The sequence below is a fragment of the Balaenoptera physalus genome (genome assembly GCF_965194825.1).
Source record: "Balaenoptera physalus genome assembly, chromosome: 15".
In the NCBI taxonomy this organism is placed as follows: domain Eukaryota; kingdom Metazoa; phylum Chordata; class Mammalia; order Artiodactyla; family Balaenopteridae; genus Balaenoptera; species Balaenoptera physalus.
In genome coordinates this window covers 15081892-15106098 of record NC_138894.1, presented here as the reverse complement: position 1 = coordinate 15106098, position 24207 = coordinate 15081892, and the positions used below count along the sequence as shown (strand labels likewise).

Genomic DNA, 24207 nt, shown 5'->3' with positions numbered 1-24207 from the left:
CAGACATTGTACGTTGGTCACCACATTTAATTATCCCTCCAAATTTAGGAACTAGAGACTACTCTATCCCTTATTTTGTAGACGAGGAAACTTGAGTGCAGAGAGGTTAAGTGACTTGCTCATGGCAGTGAGTGGCAGAGCTGGGATTTCCACTCAGAGCTCATGCACTTAGTTGCACCAGTCTGCAGATTAGACCCTGGGAATGAAGTCACCCAATGGAAGCAATGCACTTGGCAGAAAACACTGGGGTGAGGGGAGAAAAAGGAAACTCCTTAGATTGTCCCCAGGTTGGAAATGAGTAGAAAAATAGTCTCTAAAAAAATAGAAAATAACTGACATCTTCACCATAAACTAATTATGATAGAGCTTTGCATTGGAGCACAAAGCAGCCAATAAGAGGATGACGTAGGATGATTAACCAGCCTATTTGAGAGGTCTGCCTCCCACCAGTACCATAGAGTAAATCACCCAGCGTTTTAGAGACACAATGACACAATTTTGCTCTTCACAAAGTTTGAAGGGTGGGGGCTTCCCTACCTGGCTCCAGAATATTTGTGTCTGATAATCCATCCTGAAGTTTGTGGTTCAAAGGTTTTCTTCAGCTCGTCATTCACAGTAGAGTCCCCGGCAGGTGATTCTTTGACTTCAGTTTGATCCCTCCCTCCTTAGGATCATAGTGTCTGTCATTTGTACTTGACTTAAGCTGATATTCCAAGAGGGTAGGAGGAAATTCTGGAGTCCGCATTCAGTGGTGCTCAGAATCTGATCAATTGCCGGTCTTCGGGCTAGAGTGCCACAAATGGACATCTGCCCTGCGTCTCCAAGGGGGCAAGGATGGCTTCATTAGCCTGGAAGGAGGGAGACAGAGGAGGTCACTTGGAAACTCGCTGCTGCTTTGCTGCTTTGGAGCTGTCTCTCTTTCCATTCATCTCTGAAGAGAGACATGCTGAGAGAAGCAAAGTCCTTTGCCCAACCACGTGCAAACGCGCGTGCTGTAAACGTGACCCAAGATTTTGGTCCCACTCTGGAAAATGTAGACACTCATCTTGTTTCCACGAGGACATTAAGGCTGCAGGTGTTTCTTGACGTTCTAGAGTGAAAGAGACAACAGCAGCAACGTACCAGGGCTTATGGACCCTTGGAGATTTACATATTGAGGCTTGTGGTTTCCAGCGGGTTTCCACTAGTGATGAGCCCTTTGAGCGCGGCCCTGGAGTTCCCTGGCTCCCTGTCTGTCTGCTTGGCACCCAGCCCTGCGTCTCCTCTCACCCTACTCAGAGAAACCCATCGCGGACCAGCTCCGCTGTCAGCTGTGGAGTACGTGAATTCAGGTTTGGCTCTTCACACTTCTTGCCTTTGTTGTCAAAATCCTCAGGTCCTTTATGGACACTCTACTCTGCTTTGTGCTGGCTCAGGGACCCTCACTGAGTGCCCCCTCCCACCCCTCTGACCATGCCCCCCCCCCCAGTCTTGCTCATCTTGACTAAGGACCTGGGCTCTGCATCTTTCCTGCGCACTCTGCGACGTTGCCTCATTCCCTCAATATGTATATCCAGATCCCATTTCAAAAGGATTTCAATCTCTCTCTGCTTTCGAGTTCCACCAGCTCTTCTGTTCAGCTCCACGGGTCAGTTAAGGTGGTTACCACTCAACCTAATATTTTGCTGCTGTTGACTCTGCCCTGTTCTTCTTGTCCTTGTAGGTTTGTTTATTATTATTCTTATTATTATTTTGGCTGCACCGTGATGCTTGTGGGATTTTAGTTCCCTGACCAGGGATTGAACCCGGACCCTTGGCAATGAGAGTGCAGAGTCCTAACCACTGGACCGCCAGGGAATTCCCTGTGGGTTTATTTCTTTAAAATAATTTCTGAAATTTTTTTTTTTTTGCATTTTAGGTTTTTTTAATTTTGTTTTTTTTTTAAAGTATTTATTTATTTATTTACTTTTTGGCTGTGTTGGGTCTTTGTTGCCGCGCACGGGCTTTCTTTAGTCGTGGTGAGCGGGGGCTGCTCTTTTTTTGCGGTGCGCTGGCTTCTCATTACGGTGGCTTCTCTTGTTGCGGAGCACGGCCTCTAGGCACACAGGCTTCAGTAGTTGTGGCTCGCGGGCTCTAGAGCGCAGGCTCAGTAGTTGTGGTGCGTGGGCTTATTTGCTCTGTGAGATGTGGGATCTTCCCGGACCAGGGCTCAAACCCGTGTCCCCTGCATTGGCAGGCGGATTCTTAACCACTGCACCACCAGAGAAGCCCCTTAATTTTGTTTTTAAACAAGGGGGTATTGTGATTGAATGTGTGAGTTTAATTCATCATCTTCAACTGTATCTTTCTTAAATTGTCTCCTTTGGGTTCTAAGTGGGGTTAAACTAGGCTGGTTCCTGGCTCTTCTCCCGATACTAATCAGCATCACATTTAAGGGCTATTAGTCTGGTGCTGGGGAAAGACACACAGATCATTCCCTTCCCCTTAACGCACCCTCTACCCCAAAGTGCCCTGATCATCCTGGCTGAGACTAGAGTTCCGAACCTAAGAGGGAAGGATGGGAAGAGGGCAGGGTGGCAAGAAAACAAACAACAAAGAAACAAAAAGAAAAATCAAGAAACCCAACAACTGAAGCAAGGAATAATGTGGACTTTTACATTGAACATGATGGACCTGTCCACCACTCTCAAACTCCCTTTGCAATGACAGAAAAAACATAAAAATGAGAATAAATGTATCCCATGATTGGAACATCACAAAGGATCCTGTTAGGAGAAAAAAAAATTGGGGGAAAACTGCACAGATTTAAATTACATGATTGAAATGATGGAGCAACTAGAATCTAGAATCTTCCATTCCATCACAAAAATAGGCAGGGGTCCTTGAAGCAGCCAATACTAGTTTTTCCCACAAAGCCCTCAAAAAAGCACATGCACCTCGGAGTTAAAAGACATTGGGGCTGGAAGTGGGATGGGGTCTGGTGGAAGGTAGAGTAACACCCGGGATGCCTGGCACTTGCCCTTCAGGCCATGTGACTAGTGATGGAAATAAAAAGGGGTCAAGTGACAGGCATTCAACAGCAATGGGATAAAAGTCTTCCAAAGCACCAGAAGAAGAAAAAAAATTAATAAACCAAAGTAGCAAAATTCAGGACAAGGAAATAAAAAATCAAGAGAAAAATATGATAATCAGAAATATAAAATAAGATGGGCAGGCCAAGTCCAAATAGAACAAACTATAATAAAAGTTAAGTTATCCAAAGCTTGAAGATAAGGCAAAATGATGACTACTGAGAAAAATTCTCTCCTTGACCGAACTCTACTCAGGCTCCTCTGAACTCTCTTCTCAAGCAGGCCCTGAATTTTGGGCTTCTGTGTTTATCACTGCATTGTCCAGTTTTAGCAAGAATCCTGCTAAGTCAGTTTAACCAGAATTCCCCATCCTGCATCCCCCTTGATATCTAATTGAATTCCTTATATTCCATCATCTCCCAGGTAATGTCTGAGGACCCTGGCCTGCCTTCAGCAAGGCTCCCATCAAGTTGGTTCAGCCAGAATCAGAATTCCCCCTGATGTTTCCTCTTAGAAATTTTCTATCCACTGACCCCTACCCTGCTCCTTGGCTATAAATTCCCACTAGTCCTTGTATTTGAAGCCCAATCTCTCTCCCCTTCTGTATAACCCCATTGCTGCATGGTGGTCCCTACACTTATGATGGTAATGGTCCGGAATAGGGTCTGCCTTACCATTTTTTTTTTTTGGCCGTGCTGCGTGGCTTGTGGGAGCCTTGACCAGAGGTCAAACCTGGGCACTTGGCAGTTAAAGCTAGGAGTCCCAACCACTGGACTGCCAGGGAATTCCCAAGCCTTACCATTCTTTAATAACTGTCGTACATGATTTTTCTTCAACACCATGTGTCCTTTCAAGGTCCTTTGATTTGCTAGAGAAATAAAGTTTGTTTGACTTGTATTTACTACTGATTAAAGACTAGATTCCAAAAAGTTAGATATTAGCCTAGAAAAAACTGATATCATGAAATTGACAAATGATTTTTGTCTGGGAAGACCACTCCAAGGCTTATGGTTTTATTGCTCTGTAGGACATTAGCCAGTTTTGAATCTTGTTTAGCAATCTTATTCTAGCCTTGATAGGGGTGTGTGTGTGTGTGTGTGTGTGTGTGTGTGTGTGTGTGTATCTATGACCTCCTTTCACCAGCTTTATCATCTGGTTCTGTCATCAATAAATTAAATGAACCTTTGACACATGCTCACAATATATATGCATGAGAACTTTAATTTTTTTGGAAAAATTTGTACCTTTACAATATAAATGAGAAAAACTTTACAACTGAAAGACCAAGAACAGTGAATGAAACACACAAATCTGGCCATATGTTGTTGAAAAGAGATGTATTTAAAACTAATACATAAAATGATTGGAACAACTAATGCAATGGATGAGGATTGTCAGGCAACTGCTAACTGAAGGAAAGACAATATGTAATATTGGAGAAATAGAATTAGAGGAAAGAGCACTTCCAGGGACAAAATCAAATATAATAAATGATATGAGACTGAAGAGCTCAGACTGTGGGAAATACATTTATATCAGATTGATCTGTTTTTGTGAATATCATTTGGAAAGCACGATAGCAAGGCAGTGGGTATTGAGACTGCCAATTTTCCCAAGGACAGGAAATGGGTGGGCTTGGGGCCCAAGGAGGGTTGTGTCCCTTGGGGCTCAGGGACCATTAGGGGCTGAGAGAGAGGCTGGTGGTGGCAGTGGTGGTGAGGAAGGTGAGGAGGGTCAAAACTCACTTGAAGTCATGGCAGTGCCTCCAAGTCTCTAACTTATATTCACGCTCATCCTCAAATGTTCTTATGTCAGGAACAGCCTGCTCAGGTTGAGTGATTAGATAGAATGAAATGCTTTCAGTCTCTGCGTCCTTTTCCTCAAGATGCAGCAAGCAGGGAGGTTTGTTTAGCCTAGCTTGGGTCAAGGGCTACCCCTTGGCTAAGGAAAGGGTCGGTCCCATGACATCCTCAGCTGACTCCACCTAATCAGAAGGAAGTAATTCCTCAAAAGGGGAGGTTAGTTTGCTCTTAGGAAGTGCAAGGATGCAGTTAGGAAATGGAATGTCCATTGCTCTCTGTTCTTCTGTGAATTTTGAATCCTAAGCTGGTGAATTAGGATATTTTGACTATAGATAAAAGATACAATTCACCAAGGAGACTTAATAGTGATGGACTTTTATACTGAGTCAAAATGCATCAAAATACGTTAAAAATTTTTATTAGAGACACAATAAGACCTTGAGAAAATGACAATTACACCAGAAGACTGTCTATATATACAAAGAAGTTGGGACCAACACAATGAAAACTGGAATCTCTCTCCCTTCTTCATTCCTTCCCAGGCCCATCATCCTATCCGGTGTAGAATAACAGAACTGACAGTAGTGTGAAATAATTTTGCTGGCATCAACGTGTTAAAGATTATTTGCCTCTTTCCCAAGTGTGTTTATGTAATAAGGGACATTTCCAAAAGTAGCTGAGAATATTTCTAAGTTCCCTGGTTGAGAAGCACAATCTTCAAATAGATTCTTTCTAATCCACATACTGACCCCCATTAGAAAAAGAAAAAGAGATATATGTCTCAATTCATTTTAATACATATGTGTGTATATATAATACACACACACACACACACATATATCAGTAGATACTTGGGTATATAACATTGAAAACATAATCTTTTCAAATGCCTATGGAATATTTGTAACATTTAGCTGTGTACTGGGCCAAAAAGAGAATGAAACATTTATACATTGTCCCAAAGTAGAAATCATTTTGGTCACATTATCTTTACCACAATGCAATAAACCTAGAACTTAGCCATAAAGTAGCCAACTAACAAATTACTGACTTGGAAATTAAAAAATTACCACTCCAAAAATCTTAAAAAGGAAATATATCAAATTACAGAGCAATGAATTATTGAAGCATCAACAACAGTGAGAATACTGCATATTAAAATGCAGTATTTTATTTATTAAATATTAAGTATTTATCAAATACTCTTAGTATTTAATACTGCATATTAAAATTCATGGGATGGAATCAAAGTGGGTCTCAAATGAAAATGTGTTGTCTTTACTGATTAAAGAGCCAAGAGGACTTCCCTGGTGGCACAGTGGTTAAGAATCTGCCTGCCAATGCAGGGCTCACTTGTTTGATCCCTGGTCCGGGAAGCATGCCGGAGCAACTAACATGCCGTGGAGCAGCTAAACCCGTGCACCACAACTTCTGAGCCTGTGCTCCAGAGCCTGCGAGCCACAACTACTGAGCCCACACACCACAGCTACTGAAGCCTGCATGCCTAGAGCCCGTGCTCCACAACAAGAGAAGCCACTGCAATGAGAAGCACGCGCACCGCAACGAAGAGTAGCCCCAGCTTGCCGCAACTAGAGAAAGCCCACGCGCAGCAACGAAGACCCAACGCAGCCAAAAATAAAATAAATAAATTTATTAAAGAAAAAGAGCCAAGAGACCAAACATAGTAAACTAAGCATTAAACTCAAGAAGCTAGCCACAGAACAAGATAAACCAAAAGAAGGTAGAAGGACATAATTAGTAAAAATAAAAAACAGAAGCACATAAAAAACAAAGCTATTTTGGTGAATAAAACCAAGAGATATTTATTTGAAAATGATCAATAAAATAGACAAATTTCTAGACAGTGTGACCAAGGAAAAAGAGAAAAACACATATAGACACTGAGAATGAGAAAGAGATTATAGCATACCAAAAAGCTTTTAAGAATTAAAGCACATGCTGCCTGGATTTCCCCCATTCTTCCAGCCTTCTGGGGCCATCCTCACTATTATTTTTTTCCATTTCCTTTTTTGGTAGTGATTTGGGGGTAACCTCACTATTGAGATATAATTTACATGCCATACAATCTACCCATTTAAAGTACACAGCTCAGTGTTTTTTAGTACATTCACCATATCACACTACAAATGCAACCATCATCATAATTTGGGAATATTTTCATCACCTCGAAAAAGAAACTCTGTTCTCCTTCTCTATCACCTCTTAGTATTCTCATCTTTCCCAGCTGCTGGCAACTGCTAATCTACTTCCTGTTTCTCTATATTTTCTCATTCTGAACGTTCCATAAAAGTAGAATCATAACATGTGGTCTTTTGTGTTTGGCTTCTTTCACTTAGCCTAATGTTTTCAAGGTTCATCTCTGCTGTAGCGTGTATCAGTGCTTCCTTCTTTTTTATTACTGAATAATATCCCACTGCATGGATATACCACATTTTGTTTATTCATTAATCAGTTAATTCACCCTTTTTTGTTATTCAGATAAAACTGCCCGGGCCTCCCTGTGACATGTTGGTGAAGGCTGCACCTTTTCAAGGATTCTCAGAAGCTTCTCAAACGTGTGGTCCCTTCCTGTTTCAGATTCTTATTGCAATGGGATTATTGATCTCCCTGACTGCTGTCAGGATTCCTGTACCATTGCCTTCTCTCTGCCCCTCCTCACCTCATGCTTGACTCGTCCTCTTACTTCATTTTCCAGGAACCCACTTGTCCAGGGTTTCTAGGTTAGGCAGGGTTGGTTTGATAGAATGTTTATTCTTCTCATTTTCTACCCATATTCAGATTAAAGCCCCCATAGGCCATTGCTTTTTTAAAATTTTATTTTTGTTTTTAAATTTTTAATATTTTCTTCCAGTTTTATTGAGATATAATAACTGGTGTACAGCACTGTGTAAGTTTAAGGCATACAGCATCGTGATTTGACTTACATACATCATGGAATGATGATCACAATAAGTTTAGTGACCATCCATCATCTCATACAGAGACAAAATTAAAGAAATAGAAAACACATCATTTTCCTTGCAATGAGAATTTAGGGTTTACTCTCTTAACAGCTTTCATAGGTAACACACAGCAGTGTTAATTATCTTTATCAGGTTGTACGTTACATCCCTAGTACTTATTTATCTTATAACTGGAAGTTTGTACCTTTTGACCACCTTCATCCAATTGCCCCTCCCCCCAGATAGGCTTTTGCTTTTTGAACATCTAAATGAAGGGCACAATTCCTTATCTCCCAAAATAAATGGAATAATTTGCCCAAGAAGAGATAGACACTAATTTTAGAAGAAATTGAGGAGTTTGTCAAAGACCTACCTCCTCCAAAAGAACCAAATACAAGACAGTTTTCAAGCAGTTTCTTTATAAGCTTTTTTTTTTTTTTGAAACTGATAATTCCTATGTCAAGGAGATACACAGATATGGAATAGTTTTCAATTTATTCTCTGAGTTGGCATGACTGTGATACTGCAAGTGGATTGGAGTAGCCCTCAAAAGAAACCTAGGACCCTTACAGATTCGAAAGGCTCATCTCTATTCCTTGAACCCCAAATTTCATGGCCCTTTAAAGTGAAGTGAGGAGAAAGGGTAAATATTTAGTCAATATTGTAATTGGCGTGGCTGGGAATTTGGATAAGTACCAGACAAGGGGTAGCTGCCGAAATTAATAACAGAAACCAGGAGGAGCCCACCCAAATGTAAGGCACATACACCGGGACACATCAACCTAGGGAAAAACCAGGATCGCAAAAATAACCACGCACAATGTATCATTGACACTTGTCTCTGCCCAGGATATCATATCTTCCACTTCCATGAAAAAGAATATTCTTCACATTCCTCATTATTTCTTGCATCGCACAGGCATCTCATGAGGGATCGCACTCACCGCTGCGCTCTCCGTGATTAACAAGCGTCCGGCATACACTTGGTGTCCAATACATGTTTACCCAAATGAATGAGTGAAATGAACAAGGATCGTTCAGCAGTCACGTGGTACTTGCTGTTTTCTCCTCTCTTGCTCTGGCGCGCCCTCTGGTGATCACTTTCGGTAATTTCTGAAGCCCTGAAAACCGCTTCTGAAGGTGGTGCCTTAACTGGGCCTGTCTGGGCTGCAGCTGAGTCTGGGACCATGTTAGACTGAATAGTATATAGACTTAGTGTGATCTTGGAGGGTCTTTGTAGATTTGCGGACTGTTTGAACTGGAAGAGACAAACCATGTAGAGCTCCATTCATTACCAACAGGAGAAAATTGGGTCCCTAAGAGAGGAAGTGATTCACTCCAGGCCACAGAGGTGGGGAAGGTCCGGGCTGCAGGAAGAACCCGGTGCCTTGCCTCCCAATTAAAGTACTTCCATTCCATTTCCTGAGGCACTTGGCAAAACCTTCGTAAACCAGGAAAATTGTTTGCACAGTTGCCATCTGTTTCCCTTAAGTCAGAGGAGACATTTTAATGCATTTTCTGAAATCCAGTGACAGAATGAAAAATGAGTCTGTGCAGCATGAAAATACGTTTCTTTCTTCAGCGTGACAGCTGCTCCGGAACTCATTCAAGATACAAACATCATATTTAATATAGAAAAGAGCCTTAACTATTGACTTTTATAACTGAGGAAACAAAGGCCCCCTTAATGATACTGAGGTTGTAGGAGCACAGTCAGGGTCTAAACCTTTGTCTTCTAAGAACCAGTTTGTGATTTCCACTAAATGCTGCCAGTTGGAATAATCTTCAGCCTGATAAGTGTATTAACTAAGAGCAATGATATCTACTCTAATAGATACAATCCAAAGCTTGAGTGACTTAATGCACTGGAAATTTGTTTTTCACTTGTGTGAAGTTCTAATTGGCAGCGGAGGGTAGGGTTTCTGTCCCATGCTGTCTCTGAGGGACACAGGCTGACAAAGGCCATCTTCAGCTTAAAGCTCCCGTAATGAGTTGCAAGACTACTGATTATGAAAGGAAAACTGACCTCACAGTCACAGCCACTGGATCGGGCTGGAGTTCCAGACTAGAATGGAGGCTTTGTGGATGACGAACTTTACACATAATGAAGTTCTCCATTGCTGCCTAAGAGATTTTGGCTATTTAAGGAGAGGGTAAAACCCGAGTGACCCAAACTCTCCAGGTAGGTAGGTAATCACTTTGGTAAAGTGGTATTTTTCATACTTCCCACATCCTGCCTTGCATCATGGAATTTTATAATCATATTTGAACAGCTTGAAATACTTCTGTATTTGCCATCGTGCCTCGATACTGAGTACTCAGTGATTGCTCTTCAAACTGAATTTGATAAATATGTGTATTTGGGAATATGTCACATTGAAACTACTTGGATATATAATTTAATTAGAAAAATTAGAATTTTTATGGATAAATCAACAAGTATCTCCTCCCTCCCTCCCTCCCTTCCTTCCTTCCTTCCTTTTTTTCTCCACACTAGTATTGCTGGGGTCCACTGCTGTGCAGACAGCAGTAACATAACGTCATGAGGACATGAGGTATGACAAAAGATGTAGAGATCCTTGAAGAACATGGAGAACCACATATCTTATCAAATATTCTCTAGATGGGTGCAGAGTCTCTCCTGCCCAGTGCCATGCAGGCTTCATCCCAAGGGCTGCCACTTCCTATTTATACCTCACAGAGCAGTAGGGCAGTGACTGAGGTGGGGAGAGAGAGTGTAGCACTTAGATTTACATGGAATAATTAAACAGAAAGGAGATGACAAATACAGAAAATTCTTCTGGACAGGTCTTTACTATTACAGTCTTAGAAAAATTACTGCTGATTATTTTGTCTTTTTGTGAGATTGACTCCTTCTCATAGTCTTGGCAAAGTGATCTACAGATTCAGTACAATTCCTATCAAAATTTCAATGGCATTTTCCACAGAAATATAAAAAACAATCCTAAAATTTGTATGGAAACACAAAGACCCCCAAACAGCCAAAGCAATCTTGAGAAAGAAAAGTAAAACTGGAGGCATCATACTTCCTGACTTCAAACTATACTACAAAGCTTTAGTAGTCAGAACAATATGGTATTGGCATAAAAAGACAACAAAACAAAACAAAACAAAAACAAACTATATGGAGATAGAATGAGATTGTTTTATAGAGTCCCTACATTTTAACTGGTTCACATCCTCAACTTGAAACCTGGGAAATTTAAACGACTGGACACCCTGTTATTTTTAAGGCATTCAACAACAACGTTTAATTATTAAAACACTTTATGTTCTTAACAAACAATATTTAATTGTTAAGGAACTGATGATTCAGTTCCTAGAGCAGGAATCCTGTCGTGGGTGGATGGGCAAGGGTGCCACCCTCTTTACTTTGCCCTCCAGTGACCTGGCAGCTGAACTGCTAAGTCACCTTTTGCAGGGAATGGGTTTTTGCTTTCTTGTCAAGAACAAGATAGGTGCTTAGTAAATATAAGGTGTCTTCAGCTTTTACTATATGAGTAGTTATGCATATAAATTTATTAAAAACCCTGGATATTCAGTTGTCTTCACTATTGAACTGTGGATGTATATTTGGACCATTGAATATTCCACCTAAAGCTGATACTGGTTCCTTGTTTTATTGTTGCTGCTATTTTTTGTTTTTGAAAGTTTAAAAAATATACAAGGTGACTTCCACTTCCCAAAAGAAAGAAGTACTTTTCCTTATTCCTCCCACTAAGTACAGCTAAAACCCCCAGGCATCATGTTAAAAAAAATAACACTCTGAGAGGTGATGTTATGGGGTGGATTGTGTTCCTCCCAAGAGATACGTTGAAGTCCTAACACCCAGTACCTTAGAATGTGACTTAATTTGGAAATAAGGTTGTTGCAGATATAATTAATTAAATTAAGATAAGGTTATACTGGAAAAGGGTGGGTCCCTAATCCAATATAACTGGTGTTCTTATAAAAAGAAGAAAATACACAGAAACCCAGATGGGAGAATGCCATGTGATGACAGGCAGAAATGGAAGAGATGCAGCTGCAAACCACGGAATGCTAAAGATTGACAGCTACTGCCAGGAGCTAGGAAGAGGTAAGGGAAGATTGTCCCTGACAGGTTTCAGAGGGAGCATGGCCCTGCCCACACCTTATTTGGAGCTTCCAGCCTCCAGAATTGTGAGAGAATAAGTATCTGTTATAAAAGTCACCCAGTTTGTGGCTTAAAAAACCACCCAGTTTTTGGTACTTTGTTATGGTGACCCTAGGGAATTAACACAGGTAGAGAGAATAAGGCAGACCATGTAGGGGTCTTGGGACCTGAAAAATGATAGAAAACTACCTAGGTTTTCTTTTTGCCTCATATATCACAGATCAGGTGTTGGAGAAACTAGCAACTTGGGAACACAAATGGGCTTAGACAAAAAAGAGCCCTAACAAATGCTGGCTCTTTCTTGCCAAAGGACTAGGAAAAGGGCAGCCTAGAAAGGGAGAATGCTTTTAGACAATAACCACAGAGACAGCCAAATGTCACAGAAAAAACAGTGGCCCCACCTCCACCCACACCAGTAAAGTCCAAGTGGTTCTGCCTGGAACACTGGAAAAGTCATCTTGTGATAAGTAGGGTGAAGGTCACACACTAGGGTGAGGGAGCAGGAAGGAAAGGAACCTGTTCCGTCCCTGAGCCCCCTGCCCCAGGTTCTGTGAGAAAAGAACACCCCCTCATGTTATCAAGATTCCCTGGTTAGATTCCAACTGTGTGCAGCCAAGTGAAATTCTAACAGATACAGCTTTCTAATATTTTCTCTTAGAGTTTTACATCGAGGACTCTAAATGAGTTTGGGTTCTTTCTTCATGTTCGGTCTTTAATTTTGGTTTCAAGATTATCCTAGCCTCATGACATGATTTATAGTTCTAAATACTGGTAGTTTACTCTCTTTTACTATTCCCTGGACAATTTTCATAAAATACAGGGATTTTTTTTTTTGTTGAGGTTTTGGTAAAACTTAACCGTACAGTTATCTGGACCTGGACATTGACCGAAGTGAAATTTCTGTATCAACATATTTAGAGAGAATCAAGGAATTTGAATAGAAACTGGTTATTAGATATGTTAGGGGATTACTCTTAATTCTGTATTATAGTGGCATGGTGGCTGCTTGGGAAAAACAGTGTACTGAAATTCTTAATGGATTCGCTTCAAAATACTCCAGTGTATGTGTGTTTTATATATCTTTGTATAAGGTTGACCATTTCTATAAACATTAAAAATGAAAATAATTAAAAAAAAACAGTGTCACATTGCTGACTGTGACTCGCCTCACACTGAAGTCAGGGTGCAGTTATGAAGTTCTGTCAGTTAATGGCAGTGCTGTATAAGCCAACAAGACTGCAGATGGCTACCTAGTCTTCCCTGGATCCCTGAGGTTCCTAGGTAACAAAAGCAGTATTACGAGCCACGTCAGATTTTATTGTTTTTAGTCAAAAAGTCATGGTAAGATTTGCAGAGAAAAAAAAAACAGGTACAGAGCAATCTTAAATTATTTTAAAAACCATATGAGATTTATGAATGTTTTATGGAGAATTTAGGTAGAAAAGTAAAATAAAACAAAACCCCTATAAACTGGTAAATTTATTACCCCTATGTAAACATTTTGGTCTCTCTGTGTGTCTCTCTCTCTTCCTTTTTCTCTACCTCTATCTCTCTTATCTCCCTATCTGTAGTTTAACATATATATGTATATTTTAATTTAACATATATGTATTATATACATATTTGCATACTTTTGACTATGATTTTGAGCTTTGCTTTTAAAAATTGTATAATAATGAGCACCACTTTTAGTTCAGTCTATAGAAAGAGGTGCATATTTTAAGAGATTTTCTGACTGTAATATAGGCTATATTTCATAGATCATGAAATATTTGGTCAACTAATACCATTGTATTTCAACTTAAGTTAACTTAGGTTATACAAGATAGCTCTAAGGAGTGGCTGTGGAATATGATGTATAGAAATAATATAGACCCTGTCACTAGGCCAACCTGGGTTAGAATACTTTCTTGTGTAATTGTGGACAAATTATTCTTTTTGAACCCCAATTTTGTTATCAGAAAAATGACCCTGTAATATAAGAATTCTTATGAAGTAATGAAGTCTAAAATTAGACAAACAATGTAAAAGAGCTAGTTTCCATTCTTAGGATTTTCTCTTTGATTTTATCATTAACCCATTGGTTTTTTTAGTAGCATGTTGTTCAGTCTCCATATGTTGTTTTTTTCACATTTTTCTTTCTGTAGTTAATTTCTAGTTTCATACTGTTGTGGTCAGAAAAGATGCTTGAATTAATTCCTATCCTCTTAAATTTGTTGAGGCTTGTTTTGTGACCTAGTATGTGTTACCTAATATGACCTAGAGAATGTTCTATGTGCACTTGGAAATAATGTGTATTCTGGGTTTTTTTTGGATGGAATGTCCTGAAGATATCAATTAAGTCCAACTGGTCTGTTGTGTCATTATGGGTCTCTGTTGCCTCATTGATTTTCTGTCTGAAAGATCTGTCCATTGATATCAGTGGGGTATTAAGAGTCTCCTACTATTATAGTATTCCTGTCAATTTTTCCCTTTATACCTGTTAGTATCTGTTCTATATATTTATGTGCTCCTATATTGGGTGCATATATGTTAACAAGTGTAGTATCCTCTTCTTGTATTGATCCCTTTATCATTATATAATGCCCTTTGTCTTTCTTTATGGCCTTTGTTTAAGGTCTACTTTGTCTGAACTGAGTATTGCTACCTCTGCTTTCTTGTCATTTCCATTTTCATGAAATATCTTTTTCCATCCACTCACCTTCAATCTGTGTGGGTCTTTTACCCTGAAATAAGTCTTGTAGGCAGCATATTGTAGGTTCTTGTTTGTTTTTTTTTTAATCCAATCTGCCATTCTATGTCTTTTGATTGGAGCATTTATTTAGTCCATTGACATTTAAAATAATTATTGATAGATATGTACTTATTGCCATTTTAAACCTTGTTTTCTGGTTGATTTTGTAGTTCTTCTTTGTTTATTTCTTCTTCTTTTTGCTTATCCTTTTGTGATTCGATGGTTTTCTTTGGTATTATGCTTGAATTCCTTTCTCTTCTGTTTTTGTGAATCTATTGTATGATTCTGATTTGTGGTTACCCTGGTTTTCAAGTATGTTGATCCATAACTATAGTTACCTGCTTTAGACTGATAGTCATATAAGTTCAAACACATTCTAAAAGGTCTACATTTTTTTACTCCCCTCCCTCCATTTTGTGATTTTGATGTCCTATTTTACATCTTCATGTTTATCCTTTTACTGTTAACTGTAGTTATAATCACTTTTATAAAAATTTTTTGATTGTTTTTTAATCTATGTACTGGCTTATTTAAATGATCTTTACTCCTATTATATATTTGCCTTTCCTATTGTTATTTTCCCTTCCTTATAGAATCTTGCTTCTTTTCTGTTTAGAGAAGACCTTTCAATATTTCTTTTAGGGTAGGTTTAGTATTACTGTATTCTTTTAGTTTTTGCTTGTCTGTGAAATTCTTTATCTCTCCTTCCATTCTAAATGATAATCTGGCTAGGTAAGGTATCCTAGTTTACAAGTTTTTCCCTTTCAGTATATCATGCCACTCCCTTCTGGCCTGCAAAGTTTCTGCAGAAAAATCAGCTGATACCTTTTTCGGGGTTCCCTTGTAACTGACTCCTTAATTTTCTCTTGTAGCTTTTAGAATCCTCTCTTTATCTTTTAACTTTTGCCATTTTAATTATGATATGTCTTCATGTGGGTCTGTTTGGGTTCATCTTGTTTGGAACCCTGTGTGCTTCCTGTACCTGGATATCTATTTCCTTCTTTAGGTTTGGGAAGTTTTCTGCCATGATTTCTCTGAATATGTTTTCAGGAACAACTATTATGCGTAGGTTGGCATGCTTTATATTATCCTGTAGATCTTGTATGTTGCTTTCTTTTTTTTTTTTTTTTCATTTGTCTTTCTGTCTGCTGTTCTGCTTGGGTGATTTCCATTATTCTATCTTCCAGATCACTTATTGATTCATCTGCATTATTTAGTCTGCCATTCATTGCTTCTGGATTGGTTTTTATCTCAGCAATTGTGTTGGTTGGTTCCTCTTTATAGTTTCTACTTCTTTGTTACAATGATCTGTATTTCCATTGATAATCTCTCTTAATTATTTTAGCATTTTTATTACATCCTTTTTGAACTTGGGGTCTGGTAGACTGGAGAGGTCTGTTTCATTATTTGTTCTTTCAAGGGATTTCTCTTGTTCTTTTACTTGGGAGTAGTTCCTCTGCTTTTTCATTTTACTTAACTTTCTCTGTCTCTATGAATTCAGGAGAGACGGTTATCTACTCTGGTCTTGAAGGGGTGTTTTTATGTGAGACCATCCTTGTGTAGACTATGTGAGTCCAATATTTTTGGTGTGAGGGTTGTTTTCGGTATGGATGCCAACCATACCAAAGACAGAGTGTGCTGGTCATTATTCCCTTTATCAGGGGTTTGACTGGTGTTGTGATGTCCAGAGCCTGCACTGGATGTCAGGTGGGGCCTCCTCTTTTCTCCATGGCTGTTAGAGCCCTGTTGCAGGTGGAGTCAGCCATTATTTCTATAATTAAGTGCTCCACCCCTTTCTTGCTCTTACTTTTGGTACTCCAGTAATGTGTGTATTGATTCGAGGGGCATCTCATAAGTCCTGTTAGCTTTCTTCACTCTTTTTCATTTTGTTCCTCTAACTGGCTGATTTCAAATGATGTGTCTTTAAGTTTGTTGTTCTCTCTTCTGCATGATCAGGTCTGCTGTTGGTACTCTCTATGAAAGTTTTCACTTCAGTCTTGTATTATTTACCTCCAGCATTTCTGTTTTTTAAAATGGTTTTTATTTCTTTATTAAATTTCCTACCTTATTCATGTTTGTTTTTCTGATTTCATTTAGTTGTCTGTGTTGTCTTATAGCTCAATAAGATACTTTAACACCATTATATTGAATTCTTTGTCAGAGAGTCCATGAATCTTGTTTCTTTAGGTCAGTTACTGGAGCTTTATGAGTTTCCTTTGGTGGTGTCATGTTTGCCTGATACTTTGTGGTCCCTGTGGCCTTGTGTTGGTGTCTGAGTATTTGAAGGCACAGTCATGTCACTTCTGCCATTTTTTACAGACTGTTTTTTTGGTAGGTAAAGATCTTCTCTTGCTGTGTCCTTGGTCTGATGGGACTGTCTCTGGGGTCTTAGTTGAGTGAAGCTGGAGCCAAGTCATGTGGCTGCTGTTGGGTTCATGACTGAGTTATGATTGGCAGATCTGGTACTGGGGTCATGGGTGGGTGTGATTTATGACAGGTCCCTGGGTAAATGAGAGTGTCTTTGGGACCATGGTCAAGCAGGGCTTGAGCTGGGTCATGGGCTGCTTCTTGGTCAGCAGTTGGATCTTCAGATGGTAAACCTGTTACCAGGGGCATGCATGGGTTTATCTCCTTCTGGGTACCTGGGCAGGATCCTACCAGGTCACTGGGTGGGTTGATGAGTGGGCAGGACTGCCTCCAGAACCATGGTCAAGAAGGGCTGGAGCTGGGTCACAGGGCTACTTCAGGGTCTGCAGTTTGGATTAAGGTTGATGAGTCCTTTACAATGGACATGGGTGTGGCTCCTCTCTGATCCCTTGGCATAAAGAGCTCATGGTAGGGCTGCAGCCAAGTAGAGCTTAAGCCAAATCCAGCAGCTGCAGCTGGGACCATGTTTGATGAGTCTGCCACCAGACATGTGCCTGCCTCCTCCAAGGGGTCTTCATTGGTCTTGGACTCCGCCAAGATTTCACAACTTCCTACCTGGATCCCAAAGCTCCCACAAAGGTACTTTTGTCTATGATGGCTGCCAAGTCATTGTTTCTGTGGACGGATGTGGGAGATTGAGGCCCATGGATGCTGTTTCTGCCACATCTGTGGGAGATGGAGGGTCACTGGCTGAACCTCACTGAATGCCCTCAACTGGGGAGCTTATGTGAAGGGATGATCATCACTGACAGATATTTACATGCTTGACCATAGTAACAAGTTGCCATATCCTCACATTCCAGGTTGCTGACACTGGGAGTGAAGTCATTCCAGACTCATCACCACTGAACTGAGTGGGAACTCAGAGAACTCAGTTGGAAGCTGGTCCATGAGGAGCACGGGAGCTCTCCAGGCTTGTGCTGGAACCAGGCTAGGTTGTCCCTCTCATCAGTGTGCACAAGGCTGGTTCCAGCCCTGCAGCTTATTAAGACTCTCCAGGCCTGTGACTACAGAGTATGAGTAAGAGGAATCTGCACTCACAGAGAGAGACTGGACCTATAATACTATGCAGATTGTTTAGAAAGAAAAATGAAACAGAAAAACTCATCTCTGCAGTGTGAGAGCTGAAGAATTGAATAACGTTGTGGCATTTTTTTCCTATTACATCTCAAAAACATGTTTCCAATGAAACACAGTTAACACTGGAGGGACCATTCATTGTAGTTCTGTGATTTGGCACAATTTTCCTCACCAGGAACACAGAGCAGCAGGAGACCAAGGACCTGGGCCAGTGACATCATCTCCTTGTCCCTCAACTGTCCAATGGTGGTGAGCCCCACACCCCATCAAGGTGCAATTAAAAATCTCTTAGCTGGAGGGCAGTGCCTGGGGACCTGGGTGGACATGCAAAGATTAAAGAAATGGAGAAGATGATGCTCCAGTGTCTGGAGGAGACTCAGGAGGAGACGTGGGGATGAGAGAGAGAGAGAACAAATCTATCCATAGTTCTTTCTCCACCTTTTTTGGTCTGGTTGCTCCTATGCCTTTGAAGTTTCTTTTATGCAAAATACGTAAGACCATGGAGAGGAAGAAGGGGACAGAAGGCTCCAGGCAGTCTGTGCCTGTGCCATTAGCTTGTTTTTCACTTGTTTGTTTGTTGACTATGCTCAGTTGTTTCTGTCAGAGGAGATCCTGAGCAAGGATGGGGCAGCTGGGCCTGTGGGCTTGCCTTGGTGGGGAAGTTAGTGTTTGAGGCTCAGCCACTGTGGGAGGACTCTTCAGGGTTTGAAGACAAAAATAGACTGCATAGTCTTCAGGCTCCAGGTCCCCAATGGTGAGAGTGAAGTCTGTCCTGAACCCACTGCCACTGAACCTGGTGGGTACCCCACTAACTTGGGTGGAAGCATGGTAAAAGATACTTTTTTCTCACACCAGTTAGAATGGGTATCATCAGAAAATCTACAAACAACAAATGCTGGAGAGGGTGTGGAGAAAAGGGAACCCTCTTGCACTGTTGGTGGGAATGTAAACTGATACAGCCACTATGGAGAACAGTATGGAGGTTCCTTAAAAAACTAAAAATAGATTTACCATATGATCCAGCAATCCCACTACTGGGCGTATACCCAGAGAAAACCATAATTCAAAAAGACACATGCACCCCAATGTTCATTGCAGCACTATTTACAATAGCCGGGACATGGAAGCAACCTAAATGCCCATCGACAGACGAATGGATAAAGAAGATGTGGTACATATATACAATGGAATATTACTCAGCCATAAAAAGGAATGAAACTGAGTCATTTGTTGAGACGTGGATGGATCTAGAGACTGTCATACAGAGTGAAGTAAGTCAGAAAGAGAAGAACAAATATCGTATATTAACGCATGTATGTGGAACCTAGAAAAATGGTACAGATGAGCTGGTTTGCAGGGCAGAAGTTGAGACACAGATGTAGAGAACAGACATATGGACACCAAGGGGGGAAAACTGTGATGGGGTGGGGATGGTGGTGTGCAGAATTGAGCGATTGGGATTGACATGTATACAGTGATGTGTATAAAATTGATGACTAATAAGACCCTGCAGTATAAAAAAACAAACAAAACAACTAATACTAAACTTTCATTGGGTTATTTGTATGGAAATATGTTAATATAAATGTTTCAGACATTACGTGAAATTTCTAAAAATCTTATATGTTCTGGTATAATGTTATAAGTCATAATTCTAGTTATTACTTTAAAATGTATATCTCAGAAATAACTAAATTTCCTTGTCAATTGCACTATTATGAACTTTCATCAAATCTTTAACCGTGGTCATTTTTAAGTCTTTTGTCATTTACAGACAATTCTGGGTGTACTCTGATGCTTTTGCAAATATGTTCCTATAAAAGGGTTTCATCTTCAAGGAATTCATGAAAAAGACGCTGACAAGTACAGGTTTCTGGTAACTGTACTGCTGAACTGAATGAATAAGCATTTTCAGAACTCTAATGAAAAACTAATGAACTCATAAAAGTGCTAACAAAAGATCAAGATGAAAACAAAAATTAATTACATGGGACTGCGTGAACTGTTGAGGATGATTATAATTTTTGTGACTTTCTGTTTGAATTAAAAAAAAAAAATCCCACAAGGACTCAGAGGCAAAGAATATACAAATCAATTTTCACTGCAAAGTAAAGGAGCTGTTACAGTGGAGGATTACTGGACTGAATGTCAATATTATGACATAGTATGAGTGTGTTTCGTGTTTGGTAATTACAATCATTGTTGCTTTTGTTGTGGTCATCCATTTACAATGCTTGGTGTCAGTCTATTTATCTCTTGTAAAAATAAAATACAGTGTGTTTGTGTGAAAACAAAAATCTCTAGAGACCCTTGAACTTGAAGACCTGATGGAACTGTGCATTCTTTCATATTCATAGGACTATGTAACTCTTGAGGATCTTTAAAATTAGATCCAATTGGATTTTGGATATTTTATATATATACATATATATATGTTTGGTTTTATCTTTGGCCGCGCCACGCGGCATGCAGGATCTTAGTTCCCCAACCAGGGATCGAACCTGTGGCCCCTGTAGTGGGAGCATGGAGTCCTAACCACTGGACTGCCAGGGAAGTCCTGGATTTTGGATATTTCACATGGTTTTCTTCTGACTCAAGGGCAGAACGTATAGGTTCATGCTACTAATATTCCCTTTGAGTCAGAAAGTGTCTCCTAACTGCTATTTTTAACAGTTTCTGGGGCTTCCCTGGTGGCGCAGTGGTTGAGAATCTGCCTGCTAATGCAGGGGACACGGGTTCGAGCCCTGGTCTGGGAAGATCCCACATGCCGCGGAGCGGCTGGGCCCGTGAGCCACGACTACTGAGCCTGCGCATCTGGAGCCTGTGCCCCGCAACGGGAGGGACCGCGGTGGTGAAAGGCCCGCGCACCGCGATGAAGAGCGGTCCCCGCACCGCGATGAAGAGTGTCCCCCGCTTGCCGCAACTAGAGAAAGCCCTCGCACGAACCGAAGACCCAACACAGCCAAAAATAAATAAATAAATAAATAAATAAAGTAGCTATAAAATTAAAACAAACAAACAAACAAACAAAAAAAACTGCCAAGATTAACAGTTTCTGTATTCTTCATGACACCAATAAACGAGTTAATAACATGACTGAGTAGCAAACTCAACAGTAATGCTCAACAGTGTTTCTACTTAAATTCTTGATTCTGTGATTGTACTTCCTTTTCTTTTATACTGAAAATCTTGACTCCTAAAATAATACACACAATCACTAGTATGTTCATTCTAATACAAGAAAATGGTTTTAAAATACCATATTATTATGATCAATAAAGCTACAGAATAAAGTCTAAGATTAAAAAAAAATCCTGTTGAGATTTTGATTTTGACTAGGTTTTTTTCAATTTCTTTGAAAAATATTCTGGAGTCTACAGTGTATTTTGTTATTTTTTCCTAAATATATGATGCTTTGGATGCTCTTGTAGATGGTGTGTTTTTTAATTTTAATTTTTATAATTTGTTGCAGTTATAGAGAAATCAAATTTTTTTTTTTTTTTTTTGGTATATTGACCTTGAATCCAGTGGTTGGCTATTCCTCTTATTGATTTCAGTAGTTTTTCTGAAGATTATTTTGAATTTTCTCTGCACACAATCCATTCATCTTGACAGTTTTAATTCTTCCTTTCCAGTTCTGTTCTTTGTTGTTACTGTTGCCTTATTGCACTGGCCAGGACACTTATATCTTTAAAGGAATCCACTCATGTGAGTCTGATCCAATGCCACTGGCAGCGAAATTGTACCTAAACCTGGCTGTGCATTTAAGTCCAAGAAAAATTCCAGGAATCCGCGTGCAAATCTTGTCATGGGGTTACTTTTCAGAACGTTAAGATTTCCAAATAAAGGTAGAGATGCTGAAACTGTGCAGCCATCACAGCAGCTGCTTATAAAGGAAACAGCTGGTATAATGAAAAACCCTCAAAGGTTTGCGGAGCCTTTTGTTTCACGTTGAATCACTGTGGATACCCGCTATAGTACTGATGGCAGTAATAAACAGCAACATCTTCAGGCTCCAGGCTGCTGATGGTAAGAGTAAAGTCTGTCCCCGACCCACTGCCACTGAACCGGGCCGGGATGCCAGAGGCCCTGGTGGTTGCATCATAGATGAGGAGCCTGGGAGCCTGCGCAGGTTCCTGCTGGTACCAGGCTAAGTATTTGCTAACACTCTGACTGGCCCTGCAGGTGAGGGTGGCGCTTTCCCCTGGAGACAAAGACAGGGAGGCTGGAGACTGTGTCAACGTGGCTTCTCCAGTGGTATCTGAGATTGGAAATAAAACAAAAAAGTCACTCATGTAATCTAGATCCTACTTGTTGTCTTCCCAACAGGGCTAGGATCAGCGATCTACACTGAGCTTTAATTTTTTGCTTGCTGAGCAAAGGTGCAGGACCCAACTGCATGAACCAAATCTTCACTGACATGCAGAACCACCCCATGTTCCTCTCACCTGGGATCCAGAGTAACAGGAGGCAGAGAAGCTGAGCTAGGGCTTCCATGATCCACTCAGAGGCAGATCCGAGGCAGATCTTCCCCAGAGCACTGACTCAGGCATAGATATGGGCTCTGGGCAACAGGGTGGGCCGGGAGGAACATGCAAAGCAGCTGGGGTGGGGCGAGCTGGGTTTCCAGCTGCAGAAACCACGTGCCTCCTCTTCTCTACACTTGAGCAACCCATCCCCAGGTGGGCAAGTCAGAAAAGCCTATTGACTTAGTCTGAGGGATGAATTTTTCTCCTCTCGTCACAGAATGTCCTTCCCGTGTCCTCTCACTTCATTATTCACCTAGATTCAGAGAGATGGTGTTTGGTATAAGCCTGCTGGAAACAAAATAAACGCCTTTGGTTCTATTTTCCTCTTTCTACCAGCGCTATGCCTAGATGTCTCCCTTGGCGCATGCTTGGGTCTAAATGGATTGAGAAGTTTATAGGAACTTTATGTTCCAGATACACCTTTCATTTGCTGCACGGTGCTATATCCCAAGGGCACTGCCCAAGAAGTCACCTTATTCTTTGTTAGAATTAGGAAAGAGTAATATCAGGTTAGGACAGGCAACATGGTTGTAAGGGTAACCACAACTGCACAGATGAGGAGGACCCTGGCTCTCCCCTCCTCCCTCCCCCCTCCCCCCTCCAGTGTACTGATACCATATGCATGAAGACAGACAATGGTACTGTCCATGTAGGCAGAGTTAATTACTCTGTATCTATCATGAAGGAGAAAGATGTAATATGCCAGATTTACTTCCGGAAGATTACTAGGTTATTTTGTAGTGAATGGATTATTCATTCCTTGTCCAATAGATTTTTAAGAATTTAGAGCCTTTTCACATCTATTCATATTATTTATCTTCTTTATATCACTGAGTTATGGGGACATATCTGAATTTGTACTTAAGATTTGTACTAATATGAGTTGTATCATTTAAGAGTAAAGTTTTTCTGTATTGTTGGGAGGAGGTTCTTGATCCCTGATCACAGTTTTGTTAAGGAGAAGCTTACGTCACACACTTTTCACAGGATTATATACGTAAAGGGTGAATAGTCTCATACCCAGAAAAACCAACAGGTCACATAGACCATACTACTAGTAAGATAGATTTGAAGCCTAGTGTGGTCACTTTTCATTCGTTTGTCAAATGATTGCTATATATTTAATGCAATTTGTTCATTTTTCTGTTTAATCTATGACTTGATGAACTTTTCTTGCTACGAATCCAAACTTGCTGATGATTCTTGGAAGCACATTCAAGTAGAGTTTGGTCCATCCCCTGTCTTAAAATTCTGAGGGTTGGGGAACTAGTGATGATGTTGGGTTATCTGCGGTCCTATGATTAGAGTGATATTTTGCTCTCTTCAGAGTTCAAAACATGCTTTTCTTGCTGTCTCTCCAACTAAGGCAGGGATTTTCAGGTATGACACAACACCAGAAACTGCAAGAAACTTTATAACCTCCTTCAACTTAGAACCTATGGATACTGAGGCCAGAGCGGCTTTCT

General features: G+C 40.4%; 1 gene segment (V, D, J or C); it reads right to left on the bottom strand.

The window, feature by feature from the left end:
- LOC309643817 (immunoglobulin kappa constant-like) overlaps positions 1-23264 on the bottom strand; it is a 30114-nt gene extending 6850 nt beyond the window's left edge. The window contains exon 1 of the C gene segment in view: positions 22661-23264.
- Between the last annotated feature and the right edge of the window lie 943 nt (positions 23265-24207).